The sequence below is a fragment of the Brachyistius frenatus genome, unplaced genomic scaffold (genome assembly GCF_029030835.1).
Source record: "Brachyistius frenatus isolate BFR_SWC_R1_liver_20210118 unplaced genomic scaffold, ASM2903083v1 Contig_25, whole genome shotgun sequence".
Taxonomy (NCBI): Eukaryota; Metazoa; Chordata; class Actinopteri; family Embiotocidae; genus Brachyistius; species Brachyistius frenatus.
Genome location: NW_027210624.1, coordinates 3,929,812 through 3,949,120, shown reverse-complemented (window position 1 = coordinate 3,949,120; position 19,309 = coordinate 3,929,812). Strand labels below are relative to the sequence as shown.

The 19,309-nt window shown below is 43.9% G+C and overlaps 1 protein-coding gene across 1 annotated transcript in view; it reads left to right on the top strand.

Moving 5' to 3' along the window:
• znf438 (zinc finger protein 438) overlaps window positions 1-19,309 on the top strand; it is a 46,478-nt gene that overhangs the window by 15,479 nt on the left and 11,690 nt on the right. The window contains exon 2 of the mRNA XM_069698064.1: window positions 13,803-13,898. The gene's annotated coding sequence lies outside the window, so the exon portion shown is untranslated. The remainder of the gene's footprint in view (window positions 1-13,802; window positions 13,899-19,309) is intronic.

The following is a 19,309-nucleotide window of genomic DNA, read 5'->3' as shown; positions in this document are numbered from 1 at the left end:
AGCCCTGAGTCTTCACACGTCAACCCTCTGAACACTGATGGAGGGACAGACCAGACTCGCAAAGCCAAACAAGTGTTACTTCCAAAAGAAGGGAAACTTGGTTCTTAAACAGTCTTGATGGGACCTGGATAAATTTAGTATTTGTGAAAATCTTGTTTACCCATGCATGTCCACAAATGTTCCCTTTCAGGATACAGTACAAAATCGTCACACAAACCTAAATCACTTCCTCTTCTCTTTCCTCTCAGCCTGGAAGGGGTTACTCTCCCTGTTTCCTGTCCAATTCCCAGAGCTCCGGCTCGAGTCTGATTGCTTTCTTGATGTTAAACATTCCCAGGCTCCTATAACCTTCTAGCTTGCCTCCTTCGTCCAAGACCCGTCCCAGGTGAACGAGTGGGCGAACCTCCTGTTTTTAAGGATAAAATCTAAAAAAAAAAAAAAAAAAAAAATTCTCACAGGGGGTGGGAGATATGAGGCCTTGTGGGGCAGGGAGCCGAGCGATGGGAAAGTATTCTTCCTTTGCATTCCGTTTTGCTGGTGTAAGGCTGTGGGAAAGCATGTTTTCCTAACCATGATCCATTAAAGAGGGTGTTCCTTGTGACCATAAGGATGAATTCAAGCTGATCGTTTGATTGTTGAAAACAGGGTGCAGGACAGAGTACATACTTCTCCAGCTCATTTTCTGAACATCGAGGTTAAAACGTGCTTCCTTTACAAACGTTACCCTTTTATATTTCCTTCCATGACTCCTTCCCACTCATTTCCTTCCCTCTTGAGACACCTGATCGACGGCTGAGTTATGTTATCTCGTCTGAGTCAGCGCAGCCTTCACATCACTCATAAAACAAACGGGATCCAGATTGTGTTAACATGCCTGCATGGAGGCTGCAGTGTGGATGTGACCCAGGAGCAGAGCTGGGCCAAGCTGGACTATATTTAGCCCAGCGATGCTCGGGCTAATTGCCCTCCCAGGCCTAATCATTTCCAGGCTCTGCAGCTCACAAATGACTGGAAGGGAGGCCAAACACCCACTAACCTCATGTTAAAGGGATGTCATCATCAATGGGGCTGTCAAAGCGCTCCACAGACAAGACAAATTAGCACAATACGCTTCCTCCTCATGTGCTATTAGATGTTCTATAAGCAGATTGGCTTAAAGGGTCCAGTATTGCTGTCTGCTGCAGTGTATAAGTCGACTATGTTTTCCTGCTGCTGTATCAGTAATGTGAAGAGTCTTGGCAGCTTCCTCTGCAGGCAACATTACGAGGTTGTCTTCAGTTCATTGCTGCTTTTGAGGCCTGCTCGAGCAATCTGTTGTGAACGGTAAATCCTTCCGCTGCCGCCTCCTACAGCCAGCTTAGCTCCTCCATGTGGGCCGAACCTGGGCGCAGACATGCACCGGCAACGTCTGCCCGTAGGCTCACCTAAGCTGTAGTGTGGTGTTGGTGGAAAAGTTAACTTTTTGGTGATCTGTTCTCACCCCCCCCCCCGCACCACTCACTGTTCATGTCACCACTTCCTGTGAGGTTCCTGTCCCCGAGACTCACCGTGGTTAAACACGAGGCACACGGGGAGGGGGGGTCTGTAGAATGAACAGGGTTGGTCGCCTCTCTGCCTGGTTCACAATCCCAAGCTTCATTCTGGTCTAGTTGCCAAAGGGCATGCTGGGAGATGTGTTTTTTCCAAGGCTTTATCCATTATGCACACCTGGAGTTAGAGCAGGTGGTTGCCAATAATGAAAATGATAATATCGCATACTTTAATGGGCTATTACTGAAAACCAGCACATTTGCAACACAGGCAGGGGTGACAAATTAAAGGAAGAACCTGATTGCAGTGCTCTCCTCATTCACAGCTGGTTTAGGACTCATAAATGCTCTGATTGGCTTGAATATAATGTGAATGGTATGTGGGATTGCAATGGGATGAGATTTTCACGGTACGATAACTGTCTCAAAAAATATCACGGTAAAATAGTATTACTGTATGCGGTATTTAATTATTATTATTGTTGTTATTGGTATCATTAGTTACATTGTTTGAAGTGCTGTCTGGAGTGCTCTAAATAATTATTTAAACAGTTGACAGTTTACTGGAGATGCATTCAGCTCAGCCAGTAGCTGTCTGTACTTTAAACCCACACACACTTGATGTCAGCACCCCGAGCTGGAGAAGATGGAGTTGTGACCTGCGAAGTGGTAAATTATTCCAACAGCGCATTTTATGATTGACGTTTGAACTCGCACGTTTATTTTTGTTTGGCATTTAAGTTATAAACGAGACGCATAACTTGATCCGTTTCCTCTCTGCGTCCACATTATTTGCGAACTGGATATCCCCCTTCGAGGACAACCCCACGTTCATGTTTAAGATGTCCAAAGTTATCCAGTGTAGTTTTGAATCACATTTTCAGGGTGGAAATGGTGATATGATCAGTTTAGTTTACTCTGCTGTATTTGTGTGTTTGACTCTGACAGGCAGCAGAGGAGAAGAGAGCCACAGCGGGCAGGCGAGCATCTCCGTTCGTTGCATTTAAAAAAAAAAACAACAAAAAAAACAACACATGTCAATACCTGTAATAAGTACTTGTGGACCGTATGATAACAATCTATTTTAATACCATGGTGTACCGTGATATCAGTATACTGCTGCACCCTAATGGTATGCTGTGATACAGCTCTGCACCTATGGGATTTTAGAGAGACATGTCAGACGGAATATATTTTGGAAGAATCGTGGTCATCCCTCCAGTGAAGCTCCACAGATTGTAAAACTCTACCATGAGTATTGAAGCTCTCACCGAGCTCAATGCGCAGCTCGATACCTTATTCAGTGTGTCCTTATTCAGTGTCACACAGGGTCCACCATGTGTGAAGAGTATCAATTTGTTATTGTTCACATAAAAGAAGCCTATTCAGCTGGTTTGGGTGGAGCTCAGCTATGTTAATACATTTTTTGAAAACACGAGTAGCCCTCGGACACTTTCATTTTGTCAAAGTAGCTCTCAGAGGACAAACAGGTTAGCGACCCCTCATGTAGAATATCGGCCAATATATCAATACGACTTTAAAAACGCAGTATTGTTCGGGCGCCATAAGTAAAAGTGGCTAAAAATCTAAATTGAATTTGGTACAAGAGTTCATGACCGTTATCACCTCTCCTTAAAAATCTTTGACATTTGTTTTGTTGCCATCTTTAGCATTTCAGCTTGTCACTGCTGCACTGAGCACCCTCAAATTTGGAAACAATGGGGCTCATATGAAAGAGATTTGGTGTGCAGATAATGACAGGCTTGCGGGGGTTATCTGGCTGTATTTTGTCGGTACTGGTATATTTGGTACCGAGTGTTCGAATACCTGGGCATCAGCGCTATTTGTTCCTCACACAGCCTATGAGGATTACTGACTCAAACACTATCACAACCAAACTGTTGAGTACATTGTAATTAGGCATGATGTAGAAAAGCTGTCTTGATGCTCGCCTCCTCAAAAATCTCTCCTCCGTACAGCATCCCGTAGTGCTGCAGGCTAGTCTGTCGGAAGGTGAGCGCTGAGCCAGAGGCAGAGAGGGAAAGAATAAGTGAACTGTTTGTCAGCTTTTTAAACCCTGAAATTGATTCTTCTTCGGCGCTCTTTATTCTAATGACAAGCTAATCCCCCTCTCCTGTTTCCCTCCGTTATAAATAGAGCCTCTTATTTCCGTGCTCCGCCGTGCGCCGCTTCTGAAAATTAGCACTCATGATGAGTCTGCGCTCTCAGCAATCAATTTGCCACACTAAGTCCCTCCTAAAAGGTTACCTGTGGCAACTGGGCCCCGGTCACGTAACTTTGAATTTGCCTCTCCTGCCAATTTTTATTCAGCTAATTAAATAAATGGCTCCGTCTGGAGAGTCAGCTGAATGAAATGTCAAAATATTGATGTTGAATAGTTACGTGATTTCAGGGCATTTGTCAGAGGGAGAGGAGGGTGCCGGCCGGAGGTGGTGCAGGAGGATAAAGGGGCGTGCTGGCCTCGGGGCTACTTTAATGATATTAGTAGAGATCGGCTTATTTATGAGTCTGTAAGTTACCCATGCTCAGCACGGGCTATCCATCACAGCTGGGTTGGTTTACTGTAGCCTGCTACAGTCTCACAGCTAAGAAGTGCAGGAGAGGAGTATCTGATAATCATGTACTTTATTTGAGCTCCGTTATATTGTGTAGTCACTTGGATCACGTCGCAGCGTAAAGTGCTGGTCATTACTCTACCAGTCCTCCTTTTCAAACAATTGTTTTTTCTTTTTTTTTTCTTTGCTCACCTTGCTTCTTCCTCTCCTCGGTGTCTGAGGTTTGGAGTGCTTGTTTTTTTTGTTTTTTTTTGGTGAAGCTGATTTCACCTCCCACCTCCTTGCTCCTTCTAACAGGTTTCACTGCGTTTGAAATGAACTGCCTCATACAATCGGTCTGACCGTGTCTAAAGGCAAAAGTGTTTATAGCTGCTTTGAAAGTTGAAGGCGGTGCAGAAAGTCTGCCATCGGAGGCTCCTCCAGGCGTCATCCCACGGCCTCCCCGGTCCCCCTCAAAGAGCTTTGTGTCTTTTGTGTGTCTTTGTGTGCTCAATGCGGTGAATCGCAGAGATGGAACTAAAGGCGTCGGTATAATCCAAGAACAGAAGTGCTTGTTGGACGCTCTAACGGCATCTCCCACACACACACACACCTTCGAGGGACTGCGTCTGACAATTTCTGTAACTTTTCTCAACCAGAACTCCCGAAATTCACTCTCAGTGCACGCTTTGATTTTCCAGCTGTGTGGAGGCGAGATTTGGTTGTACACAATATTATATGTACACCACGAATGCTTCCCAGGAGAGGCAGTGTGAAAGTGTCTACCATCATCTCCACATTCACACAGTTATCACGCGTCGTCTCTCCGCGACAGCCGCCACTCTGCCTTCGAGTATGGCCCTTTGAAACCTACGTTGCAGGTATTCATGCTGTTGCACTTGTTTGTACACGCACAGAAAGCCAGCGATGCAAGGCAGCGCCATCAGGCAATGTGCTGTTTGCAAATCAAATACATGTATTTCTGATGGATTACATTGTACTACTCTCCTTTTTTTGACATATAATATCATACCAAACATGTTTTCCAGCACGTAATACACACATTTTGAGGAATATCTGCAAGTCTTATGCTACAGAGGTCCCTTTGAGAAGTACAAGCATGTGCTGAAAACGTCTTCGTCACAAACACATTTAATAAATATTTTGTGTTTCAGGTACTAAGATTTTGTTGTCGTGGCTCAGTAGAAACCAGGTAAACTTTACCACCTACTGCTCTGAGAAGACGACATTCAGAAATCAGATTTTATCTTTATTTGGTAAACAAGACTGAAAAAATATTTTTTTTTGTCATAGAAAAAAGAGTAGACTTGATTATGTTTTCGCTTCCGTCTTGACATTTGACAACACAAGTGCATTTATTGTTGAATTTTCCTCTTCTGATGGCTGAGAGTCCCCGGTGATAATTACTTCATATTGTACCATAAAATACATCTGTGGAAATTGGAAAGGACACACACACACACACACACACACACACACACACACACACACACACACACACACACACACACACACACACACACACACACACACACACACCTCCTTATTGTGTGCTGATGTTGGCGGCCGGGCTGGTCTGCGGCGTGTCTGGCAGGCTGCGGGGTCTCTGGGTTGCTCTGATAGCGTTTGTTCCTTTGAGGCCCCAGCATGTTGTGGATAACGACACCAGCCTCGTCCAGAGTCTGATCTCAGGCCAGCGCAAGATGATCCAATGTTGGAGCTGCCAGGACCTGGGCAGAATAAAGATACACTTGTGGTGGACTGGTTGAGCACATCATCAGACGTGTAGCACAGGTTTGATAGCTGATAGCACCCGGCCCTCCCCGCTCTGGCACACAACGACGTCTGGTTGCTCCCCCGGAGAAGGAGCCCACCCTTTTCGTCTCCCCCGTTTCTCCTTGATCTCCCCCCACCGTTCCTCTCTGTTCTTTCTGTGCCCCCCGAAAGCGTCTTTCTTCTCTGCCTGCTCCCCTCCCAGTTCTTCGTCAGATCCACAGGGCCAGATTTTTATCGCTTTTCTGTGAGTCCTGCGAGGGGAACCTTGAGGGTCTCAGTGGGATCAATTTAAAAGGGAAGCGCTTGTCTCTCCTCCTCTCCTTGGCCCTCTCGGCTGATTGGGTCCGCTCGCCAAGAACTTGCAGGCTTTTGATCTCAACCACCCCCGTCGCCGCCCCCACCCCTGCTCAAAGTTTTTGTCGGAGCTTGGCTCTAAAAAAAAAAAAAAAAAAAAAAAAATTCTGTTCCACTTTCTGAGAAATCCAGGCCCCATCCCCTTTTCTCTGCACCTGTGAGAGACCGAGTAACAGTTTTGTAAACCCACTGGGTGGTACTAACAATCTATGGCAGGATTGACTTCTCTTTGAAGATGTCGGAGCGATCCATCTCTTCAGGTGCAGGTACACTGAAGAGGTCCTGTGGTCCTTGGGCAGCTCGCTTGAACAACTGGTAAGAAGTTGCTGCGAGCTGCAAATGCATTATTCACACAGTGTGGGGAACAGCCCTCTCTCTTACAAAGAGGAGAAAGATACGAGGTGGTGCCTGCGAGCGTTCCCATGCTGAGCTGTGTTGTAGTCACTCTGCTCTTTGTACGACATGAAGGAACAGTGACCCTGCAGCAAAGGAACTACCTCAGAATAAGCATCCAGGCAGAGCTCTGTCCACGGTTTGATGTTTTTGTTGGAAACTCAGAGCACAATTGAAGGATGAATTTGATTCACTACAGCCTGGATCTTATTTAGAGGCTTTGCGCATCATTTCTTAAGGTTTTACTGAAATGATACTCACCGCGGTGCGTAATTTGAAAAACTAAACTTCTACAGTGACTTCTGATGGGATAAGAAACCCAACGATCCACACTTGAGCTTTGATTTTGATACCATATCTCAACAAAAACAAAAATAACTCTTCGTTCTGCAATAAAAAAACGTGGGAATCATTAGGATTTTCCCAATACTACTCTTAACAATACCCATTAATCCAGTAAATTATAGATTTGCTTTTCAGTTGTTGTTTTTCTAATTTCTGAAAATGGTCTGGTTGGTCTCAGCCTTGAAGTCTGCAGGAGTTTGCCACATTTTAAGATGCATGGCACTTAAGTTAAACTGTTATTAGTGGCAGCCCTATCTGGAGCTGAGCAATATAACATTGTTTAATCGATTTAGTGGTATAAGAGTAGAAACCAGATTTTGGATATTGTGATATGGCATAATTGCTGTCTTTTCCTGGTTATAAATGCTGCATTAATTCAATTACATTAAATTTTATTTATATAGCGCCAAATCACAACACAGGTTATTTCATGGCACTTAACACATTAAAGTCCTTAGAGCAGAACTTTACAACATTATACAGAGAAACCCAACAATTCAACAATTCCCACATAAGCAAGGAGGGAAAAACTTCTCTTTTAAAGGAGAAAAACCTCCAACAGAGGGAAGAAAAAACTCCCTCTTAACAGGAAGAAACCTGCGACAGAACCAGGCTCAGAGGTGGAGAACATCTAACTCGACTGGTTGGGGTGAGAGGAGAACAGAGAGAAAAAAGGACAGCATAGAGATAGAAGAGAAGAACTGTTGGTGGAGACGACAAGCACAGGACAGAGACATGCAGCTCCATGACGGGACATCTGCAAAAGAAAGAACAGAAACCATGCAAGTGAGGGAACTAAATGGAGACAACAGACAATAAGAAAAAACTATGGGAGAGTATATTTGAGAGTTACAGAGTGAGAGGAAAGAAGCTCAGTGCATCACGAGGTCCCCCACCAGCCTCGGCCTATAACAGCATAACTAAGGGATGGTTCGGGGTCACCTGAACTAAACTTGAAACTAAACGAAGGACCGAGAGAATAAGGGATTACAGTAAAGTGATGGACTTTTCTAAACGGGACAGACTTTCTAGCTATTATTTGCAAACTTGGTAATTATAACCACATTACTGATGATTATTGATCAAAAAGCACCAACAGTGTTGTTACAATTTTGATATCAAGGTATTTGGTAAAAAATATCGTCTCGTTTGATTTAGTTTAAGGGATTTACGGGGTTTACAACGGAGTCTCTTTCTCTTTGTGTGTGTGTGTGTGTGTGTGTGTGTGTGTGTGTGTGTGTGTGTGTGTGTGTGTGTGTGTGTGTGTACTTGCAGGGTGGGATATGGGTGGTTAATAGTTGAATAGTTGTCGAGGGTATCAGCTGTCAGTTACATTCTATCACACAACAATCCCTCACGTTTCCTTCCATAACAATTATTCCAATGTGCTCTTACATTCAGGTCTGATAGCACACATATCTGATGAGCTGTGAATGAAGGTGGGACTGGGAGTTGACTGCAGGTATATTTATCAAAGATGTTTCAGTTCTGGATATGATTTTTCTGCGTCTCCCTTCTTGGCAGCTTCTTTTGCACTTTGCTTTGTTGTTTCCTCCGATAAGACGGACCAACCTTTAAGATTGATTTGTTTTGTCCATCCAATTTGTACCATCCCATCTTGGTTTCATGAGTGCAGATAGATGACCATGCAATACTTTATTTGTTTTACTAATTAAAAATAATTTCAGGGACTGCCTGCAAGTTTGGAATGACTTCTTTTGATACTTGGTTGTAACGAAGTCCACAACATAATAACGACGCAAAATTTTTAAACCCAGATGATATTAATACCAGAAATGATACTCAAATTCATGAAAACAATAATACAAAGTCCCAGAGAGTTCAGTTTCTGGGATCAGTCCAGCAATAGGCAAAGAGTAATTTTCTCCATATGATGGAGTGAGTTTGTTGTGTAATATCACTGGTGTGCTGAGGGAAGGGCAGTACAAAACACTCTGTCAATGTTTGGATTGGAGCCAGGCACCGTCACCCTCCTCCTCCTCCTCCTCCTCTGTCTCCTGCCAGGTTAGTGGGGGTCAAAGCAGAGTTTTTCTTGTCGTACCTCACTGACCTCTCATCTCTTGGGAAAAGTCCAGTCATGACTTGGGATTAAAATTCCTGGTAAATTTAGCCAAGCTAGGCCTGCAGGTTCTTCTGCTGTTATTTTTTTGGAGCCGTATTGCAAGAACATCGTCGTGTATCTGGTATCTGGATGGAGTTTCTCATCTGCTGAGTGAGGGAGGACCTGGAAGTTTGAGGTGGCTTAGTTGTAAAGCAAAGCACCCCCTTATTTCCAGGGCTCTTGGGTCCCTCGTTGATGACATCACCGCTGTACTTGTGCACTAATTGAGGTTTAATGCTAGAGTAGAGAGAACAGGGCTGTAATTTTCCCGCCCCGGCCTGGAATAGAGACGACAGCTTTTCATGTGGTCCAGGCTAATTTAAGCTCCAGTGCTGCAGCTGCGGGACACCTCACACTTTTTGTCCCTCTTATTCTGCCTAGAGATTTTTTTTTAATGTGGAAAAGGCTTGTTTATAAAGTAATGTAAAGGACTTGCTCAGGTTTAGATGTACAGTACAACTGATAAAATAAGTCATTAGTAATTAAATGGTTGATGAGGCTGTAGAAGAGTTGGCACTTCTTGTCCAAAAACACATGGAAACTTAACTTTTAAAACATTTGGCGAATATATTTTCCAGTGCCTGTTGCAAAACCACCAAAGGTTTTAAGTAAAACATGGAGAAATAAATCTCTTCTCCTCACTGGCTCAGTGGATGCTCTGTAGTCCCTCTGAGTGTTGAACAACACAAACAGTACACATAGGCAAAGGTAAAGGTGGGAGGAAGAAGCAGCTGCATCGTGAAGAAAGGCATTCAGCCTTGTCATTATGATTGTAATTCCACAAAGCCTGGGCGTATTGACATTCCTCCTCCCATCGAGGCGAACGCACAAATATGCATGCACACTGACACAAACACAGAGATCTACCTGCTCTTTATCCCCTCTGCCATATCAGGGCCTGTATAAACATCAGGTCCTTTTGAAGTGGAAAACCTTAATCAAGTGTAATCACTGACATCGAAAGGTGTTTACTGGCTTGACAGGGGAGGAGACGTAGGGGGGCAGGGGGGGACGACGACACACACCTGATAGCAGCAGGAGAACAGACTGTTATATCCTGTCTCTGAGGATAAACTAGACAGTTTAAGGCTTTTTTTTTTTTTTTTTACCTTGAAAAACCAATGACGGCATGAAGTGACTGTCTATTGTAAAACCAAGCTCATGTTAATTATTTTGCTTTTTGATATGTTTGACGATTATTATATTTTCACATTTGTAAAAAGACTATATTGTCAAAAAGGTGGAAGTGTGGCAATGAGGACAAACTCCAATATCAGAGAGTTTTAGACCAAATGCTTTGATATCAATATTTCAACAATATTGTCAGGGTGATTATTGGTGCAGTCGTTGGCAGCGTTGTCGTCTCACAGCAACACGACTGCGTGAAGTTTGCATGTTCTCTCTGTGCCTGTGTGCTTTCTCAAAGACGTTGATGTTAGGTTGATTGGTGATCCTAAATTGGCCGCAGGTTTTAATGTGAGCATGAATGCTTGCCTTTATTCTGTCGGCCTTTCTATGCTGGCGACTTGTCCAGTATGTACCCTGCTATAGTTAACTGGGATAGGCTTCAGCTCTCCTCTTACCCTGTTTAGAACTAAGCAGGTATGGATGGATGGACTATCGGTGCTTTTACAAAACCTTTACAAAATGAAATAATCATCAGTAATGTGGATATAATGACTAAGTGGGTAAAGACAAAATAATAGAACAGCTAGAAAAGTCTAGTAAATTCAGAAAATGAAATCACTTTAAAAATGCAGCCCTTAAAACCAGGACAGCACACATGCCATATAATGATACACAAACTCTGAGATGATGTCGAGCCTTGTATACCAATATCACATGATATTGATGTATTGCCCAGCCGTAATTGCAAATCAATGAAATCTTATCTAAATCTGTGGGTCTTGACTGCTGCTGCTTTCCCTTCATGTAATGTGCATGTGTAGAACTGGTCGGATGATTCCCCCTTCTAGTGAATCTGCGAGCTGCAAATGTAAACTTTAAAAAAAAAAAAAAAAAATTTAGTTACGAACCAACACCATGACATGTCTGTAAAGTAAAACAACACGCATATTAATTCGAGACGTTTCTTGACAGGCTAAAATACAAAATCTCATCTGAAAAATGTCTGTAAATTGTCTGATGTCCAAACGCTGCACTGATCATTCAGTGATAAAAACAGAAATACTGCACAGCAGCAGCGGAGGCACATGAACAAATTCAAACAGAAGCGTTTTGGCAGCAGGATGCTGTGATCAGCCTGCATATGGAGGAGTTTGTGAGCGAGAATGAAAATAAGCAGTAGATGTCATTGCATATCAGTGCCTTTGTAATGTACAGTGGCCTCGGGGTGTGATTTAGACATGAAAGCGTGTTTTGTGATTAACACTCGGCACATGCGCACCCACATACACACACTGATCCCATTGTACCAGTCGGGTCTCGCCGGCCTCTGCCTCGGCCAAAGCCTGTTAACTCCAATTCAGAGCGTGGAGGCTGGTAATGAGCACTGTCAGAGTTGACATAACAACCTCCCGCTCTGGGGCTGAACGCCGGAGTCGGAGAGAACGAGCAGGTCGGTGTGGGCCGCATCGATCCCGGGACTAACTGCGAATTCACCGTTGAAATTCCCAGTCAGATTTAGCTGTGGTTTGGACTCATATTTGGAAATTTTGGCCTGACTGGCAATCTCAGCTCCCCAACGTCAGCCTAGCCCTGGGCTCTAATGTGTGCTAATAAAGAAGAGGGAGTCTGAGTTCTCTTTTCAGTTCAGACTTCCTTTTGTACAAACAGTGATGCATGGTCTGAGGAGAGGATGGAGTTCCAGGTAAATCGTGTTAACTCAAACGTAAAGTACAAATGACTGCTTTTACTTTAAATTCCCTCATAGCTGGAAGGAATTACGCTGTCCTTTTGAAGCTTATTACTTTAGCATTTATTATTTAGTTAAGTTTTCCTTGAATGTAGTTTGGTTTCTGATTTTGCAGGGTTGAAATTTCAGGGTCCTTCCCTCAACGTGACCTTTAATAGTAAAATAAACACATGTATTTGCACAGCTATAAGTCCTTATTGCACACTGCAGTTCAACTTAAATAAATGTTGTCGTTTTTAGACCTGCCATGAATACACTGTACAGACATTAGGTGCTGCATGCTGTCATGCATTTATCCTCAAGGTTAATATCCACGATGGTGGTTTTGTTGAAGATAAGCATTTTTCGGTCCGTCGCTATCCCACCTCATTAGAATCAGCTTGTTTAGAGTGGATGACTTGCTGTGTTGTCTGATTTGAGTTCAGGCAGCACAAAAAAAAGAGCCCCTACGTTCCAGCGTCGCGTGTTCTGGCCTCCCGTTTCTCAATAATTTATCCAGACAACTAGAATGATTATTCTATGAATATGCACAAAAAATTCCTTTCTTGTGCTCTTTCTCTCCAAGTTTGTGCATGTCGGTGTGTGCCAAAGAGTGTGTGCATGTGAGCAAGTGTGTAGTTGTGTGTATGCAGCTCTTTTCCGCCTGAAACAAAGGAGGTGTCAGGGCGAATTAGCCCCCCTACGACTGAACGCCCAGAGAGCTTAGAGATGCACCACAGGTTCTGCTGAGTCGCACATGAGCCGCGGTGTCTGCCTCTTCCCCTCCTTTGCCCCCTTCCCATCGCCCCCTCTCCGCTCCCGAGTTGCTCTAACAAGGTTGTTGGAAGAGGATAAGGCATGTTAAATGAATAATTTACACAGAAGAGCGCTCCTTATTTATTTAATACGGCTGGATCTGACTGAGTGGGCAGCCTGCGTCCCCAAATGCCGAGACAGTGTTGGCTAAACGAGCGCTCGCTCAGCTTAATGGAGGGCCGAAGCGACAGGCATTTAGAGAGAGCAAGGTGCTGGGAGAGAGTGAGTCTGTTGATAGTGTGTGTGTGTGTGTGTGTGTGTGTGTGTGTGTGCGCGCGCGCGTGTGAAACAGTCCATGCAGAGCTGTGCTAGTGTGTAAACCATGTCACCGCTGTATACTCTGTCGTCGCATCATGTTACTCTTTATACCTTGACAGATAACATGAGAGATCCGCTCACCGATTTCAGAAGGCTTCCAGAAATTCATGGAATAAATTCATGCTTTTCCTCTGACGAGTGCCGGAAAAAAATACTATCCAACATTTGGGTTTTTTTGGTTCATTTTTGGTGCTTATTTACGGGGCCTCAAACTAGTACAAAATAAATAAATAAACACATTATGAGATGAATAATCACTTGAAAACTAAGTAAAATTTATTGAAAAAAGTATGAATTAATTGAGGAAATTGTTCTAATAGAATTTTCCTCTATAATTTTCATATTATAATTACTTCCGATTGTATACTGTTATTTGTCCTTCTGGTCTTTCACTTTAATGCAGAGTAATAATTGATAACCAGCTAATTAAATTGCCAGTGTAGCCCTGTTAAACTAAATTAAAGGAGTTGTTAATTATTGTACATGATTGTTGTAGCAATATTTTTGCTTTAGCTCGTGAACTGGCTAAACTTTTGTAACAGTGGCTGGATGCCCATTGGTTGGCCCTGGTGACAACACCGTTATATAGTTTTAGTAATTTAGTAAATGATTTCACCCATTATTAACAATACATTAATTTACTTTGATATAGTATTCATTTAATGTTGAAGCCTTTGGGATTCTCTACGAACTGCACTGATTGTGGTTTGTCTTTACAGGGGGAGTGTGGAGAGGGGGGACAGGACCACGACCCGGACTCCACCACGAGCGGAGGAGCGAGGAAGCAGCTGAGGAGGAAGGGAATCATCCAATCGGTAAACACTTGGTTGAACGTCTTTTGTTTTCAGATAAGTTTAACTTTATTGATCCCGTGCAGAGAAACTGAAGTGAAGCACACAGCAAAACAAGAGCAGATAAAAAGCTCCTACCTACTGTATTCAGGTGAACGTCCAAATAGAAGGCACTCGGTACTATTCTGTACTGTAGATAACAAGGGTATTGAGACAAAAATAGTCACAAACACGTTTTTTTTTTAATCAGAAATTGCACTTAAGAGACTGAAATTGGGTGGCTGAACTGTCTTGTGTTGAACAACAGTGTTGTCTGTCATTATATTCGCTGGATTAGAGGCGACAGTCGGCGACATGGAAGTGGAATAATCTCTGTTTGCTCTGTAACAAACGCATGATGAGAAAAACTGCAGATCTTGTTCCATAACTAAGTATCAGCCCTCATTCTAGTACCTACAACAGAAAATAGGAATGTTCTGACCAAACAGGTGATTCAAAATCCCTGAAATTCTCACTCCTGACATCCGGTTATGTCTCTGCCCCCCCCCCCCCCTCTTTCTCCTCTCCTGTATTCCACATCCACCTCTTTTTCCTGTGGACAGAGGCAGTCCCTCTCAGCAGGAGTGATACATCTCCACAGTTTCTCTCTGTGTGTGTGTGTGTGTGTGTGTGTGTGTGTGTGTGTGTGTGTGTGTGTGTGTGTGTGCGTGCGCGTGTCTCCCAGGAGAATGAAATCCCACAGCTCACACTGACCTCATTATAAAAATAGCTCATCTATCCAGCCATCACATTTCCCTCTATTCCCCCTCTCCTCCGCAGCCTCTTGGATATATGGTGATCCTCCCTACCTTCCACGCTCTCATCTCTCCATCAGTGTTTGTGCTGGACTTAACGTGAGATTAAAAGCTTATGCAAGTCCTTGTAACTGCGAGGTTTCCCCTGCTCCTGTCATCACCAATCTGGCCCTAATCTAGGATGTCTTTTAATGATGACACATCTCCGAGGTAACATTAAAGCTTTCATTTACATGATGGGTTAACATTGTCTCTTGATAAGGTAGGGCTTCCTCTTCTCGCTTGTACCTGGTCCACTGCCTCACTCCACCTACTGGAGCGAACCCCCCCCCCCCCCCCATTAGAGTGAACAGCGCTCAGGTCTGGTTAATTTAACAGCAGCATCAGTGATCATTACAGTCCAAGGCTGGCTTTGATCCTGCCAGACAGCGTTCGCTGCGGTTTTAATAACCCAACAAAGACACCTTTGCAGATGCTCGATTTATGAACTCCAGACAAAGACTGAGACATAGTGACGTTTTTCTTTAGTTTTTTTTTTTTTTTTTTTGCCAGATAAAAGCGATGGTGCACTCATGCTGTTTTACGTTTACAGTTAACACATAGTCACCACTGAGAGATTTTTATTCAAGCACAGCACTGCTGGCCGCTGAGCCACTCAGCTCAGGCTACTGCAGCAAAAATAATTAGCGTACAAATGACTACAAATAGCCCGCCTCACAGTTTTCAAAACCAGTTATAATGTGCATCACTGTAATCTAGAGAACAGACTCACTGGATTTCCTCTGGAAAAAGGCAAACCACTTACAAAGATCAAAATCAGATGATGTTGTAATAAAGTAGTAACAGTCATAATTAACTAATTTAAAAATAAAACGCGGAAAACCTATCCTTTGAGGCAAGATTGTTTGAGTCAGTTGATGGTATTACAGATCTGAGTGCTGACCATTAAAATTACACAGCTTCTGAACATCTTCCTTTCAAAACTGTTATAGTTTATTTTTTTTTTTTTTTTTTACAAAGCCAACACTGAGTATCTTTAATCACAGGTCTTGGAATTAAATAGTCAAGGAGTGTGGCTATTCATTTCTGAAATTTCACAAGGTCAATTCTTTAAGTGCAGTATCACACTATGCGAGTCCAGCAGTTGTTTACATCTCCAGGAAATGACAGATAGCACTGTCATTTACATGATGGGTTAACATTGTCTCTTTGATCTCGCATCAGATCTCTAGGAGCAGCTGTCATGTAAATTTCACAAGTTCCACTTTTGTTTTCACTGTTTTCCTCGTTGGTGTCGAGTGTTCGGTATAATATTTTGGCATTGCTTGGCAGGTGATGCAGAATACAAGTTCCAGGTACTTTCAGGGGACGGTGGCAGTGCTGATGAAGGTGACTGGTCAGATGGCTCAGTCAATTATCATAATGCACTCATTGGAGCAGTCTCCAAATGGGGCAAGAGGGTTGACGTGCTAGATGCTGTTTTGTGCCTGAGGAACATTTAGAAAATAAGACCGCTGACTTATTAAAAGTGCAACGACCTCGGCCTCCAGTTCCTACTGAATTTCAAATAAGCCTGGGCTTCGACGTTGGCTAGTTGGTCATAAAATCTCTTGCACTGCTCTATCCTGATTATAATCAGTGATATTCATTGCTGCTAACTCCACCCAAAAATGTTCTGAACATTCAGAGAGAACTACCCCCTGAGCAGGGACTTCTGGGGGTGTAAAACTATCTCTCCAGAACTTGATTTAGACCCTGGTTCCCCCTTGTGAAAACACAGGTAGAGGAACCGAGTTCTAATAAAGTTACCCGTTTGTCCGTCAACGGAATTTCCTGCAGTACAAATTAACCGATTGTCTGTCATTTCATCTGATTGCGTTACTCCCAACCAAAAAGCACATAGATATAATGTCTGTGCTGCATCTTTTTTAATAAAGCACACCTAAAATGTCCCACTTTCCTGGTACCAGTACAGGTTTACAGGTTGTGAAGTTGTTGCAGTGGAACACGACGTCAGGTTTCAAGTCCTGGTCTTGAATGCGCAGCTTTGTTTCAATAACACGAGTATAATAGTTTATTTACAGATGTATTTGATGCATTTTGAACACATAATGCTGCTGAGGGGCCTTCTGTACGTTCCTCCAAAGTCAACTTCCTACAGACTGTAGCTGACGAAATAATATTTTCGCTTTTAAAACATAGAGCTACCTCTCAAGTGTGAGCAGGCTTGTTTGCGTTCACTTCTCCTCGGTAGCGTTACCTCCTCACCTGCATACCCAGCAGCTTATTCCCCCCAGAAAGGCCATCCGATGTTAAATAAGAACAAGCTGCCTTGCATTGACCTGCTTTTAGAAGCCCACGCTTCAACAGGAGAAGAACTGTTGGGTTCATCTGCATATTCTTTTGATCTCGCGTCAGGTCTCCAGGAGCAGCCGTCATTAAGGAAGTTTGCACACCGTTCCCTCTTCCGCTCACCGTGGCTGAAGCTCTACCACGTGCATCCTTCTCTGCCGGTGCCCTTCACTCCATCGCTGCCCCTTCAAAGTCCTCTACCTTGCTACCGCCCTTCGCTTCAAAGCCACCCCAAGTTGGGTTGAAAGCCAAAAGCACTCTCGTCTGTCCTTCACCGCTAAGCTGACGTGTTTGTGTCTGTGTTGTGTTGCCCTTGGGGTGGGTTACCTCCACCCCCTCCATCTCATCTCATCTCCTCCCCACCTTGCTGTTTATCTGTCTCTGGGCTCGTCACGTCCCTGAACCTGCTCTAATTAGCATCCCACACAACACTGTTTATTTACTCAGGTACCGACAGGAGGGGAGGGAGGTGAGAATGAAAGAGAGAGTCAGAAAAACGGGAGACAGAGACAGAGAAAGCCAGAGAGAGAGAGAGAGCAGTGGGAGGGGGAGGGGGGCAGGAAGAGAGGGAGAGAAGATTCAGAGAATCAAAGCGCTATGAGACTCTCTCATACCAGTTGCAGGGGGTAATGATAGTTAGAAAGACATGATGCAGAAAGTCGAGAAAGTGAGAGATAGAGAACTTTCCCGCCTCTCCACGCCTCCTCTCTGCCTTTTCCAGCGTTTCATCTGAGATGCAGAGTGCCTAAAATTAGCAAGCTGGCAGCTTCCTCTCCTTCCTTCCTTCCTTCCTTCCTTCCTTCCTTCCTTCCTTCCAGGGCCCCCATTAAAGTTCTCCCAATGTGTTGTGATCATTAAGGTTTCATCATCATCAATTTGTGTAACTTCAAGTTGAAACTAGACGGGTTTCACATCACCTTTGTTGATGACCTTTTAGTTTGCTTGTTATAGATTTGTGTCCACAGAGGTGCCGACATAAGTCCTTGTTTGTTTCCTCTTCTATCTTTCAATTCTTATTTTTAAGTGCAATACATTTTTATCTGCTCCCTCATTGGTACAGTTAAGACATCGTCCTACGTCGGACATCCACCGGTATCCGTGCTTTTGTGTGTTATCTGCTTCTGTAGTATCAAACCAGCGTGTTGTCATTTCCTGCCTTGTTCCTGTTGATCACTTGGCAAAATGAGCTCACAGCACCTTCCTGACATCAGTGACTCTGCACTTTTATGAAACAAAGTATCTGCCAGTACTTTTTCACAGACCTGAATGCAGCAGAATGCCATTTTAAATTCCTCAGGCTTTTCCCGCTGAATGCTGCTCTGTTGCTGTGTACCAACGATGAATTGTCTGGGATACCGAAATCGAAAGTGTCTGAACTGGTCCCACCTGCACCTCCTTGTCTCATTCGAACACACTTCTTGTCATCTCCTCACTCCTGACAGCTCTCATCCCTCTCCTCTTTCCTTTTTCTCCTCCAGCTTCCTTCCATTTTTCTGCCACTCTTTAGTGCTGTTTGACCTATTCCGAAGGTTCCAAATGTCACGGCGGAGGGAAAGGTCAGGTAAAGGTTTAGTGTTGAGCAAAGTGTGGATGGCTAACACAGTGCTGGCCACCTGAGGAGGTGGAGGTAAGGGGACTGGCACGTTAACACTTGAGACCTTGAACACGCACCTTTATACGCTTACACACACACTTGGACACACTGCTGTCACCTCCGCTCCACGCTGACACCACTCAGCTCTGAGCCAGCAGCCATGTCATCTGTGTCCACGGGACTCTGTTTGTGCGTGTGTGTGCTCGTTTGCTCATTTGGTTCATCTGTAAGTACGGATGATTGAGGACGTTCCAGCTTCCCGGGGATGACACATGGCCCGGTTGGACTTTGGGTCAAAGTTCACCGGTTGTCAGGGGTTTACAGCATCCTGCCTTCAAAGAGCAGTGCCTCGTTTTTTTTATTGAGGGTCCAGCTCCTCTGAAGTGACCACTCTGACATCCTTCAGCCTCGGAGCTCTCTGCTTGGAGTATGTATCCCTAGGAAATAGTTTAGATACAAATGAAAGTGATTAGCGCATTTATTTCCTTTTATCTATGCAAGTCAATGAAAGCAGAACATCCAGCGTCTCAGATTAGTGCGGTCTGTATGAGGAATAGCAGGTTCGCAGTGGGAGTTCAATATTGATTCATCTACATCCACATGCAGGGGAGAGCAGCCGGATCCTAATTGGAATGGATTTCTCCACTGCATTGATTTGCTCAGGTGACAGTGGATGACATACGCGTGTGTGTGTG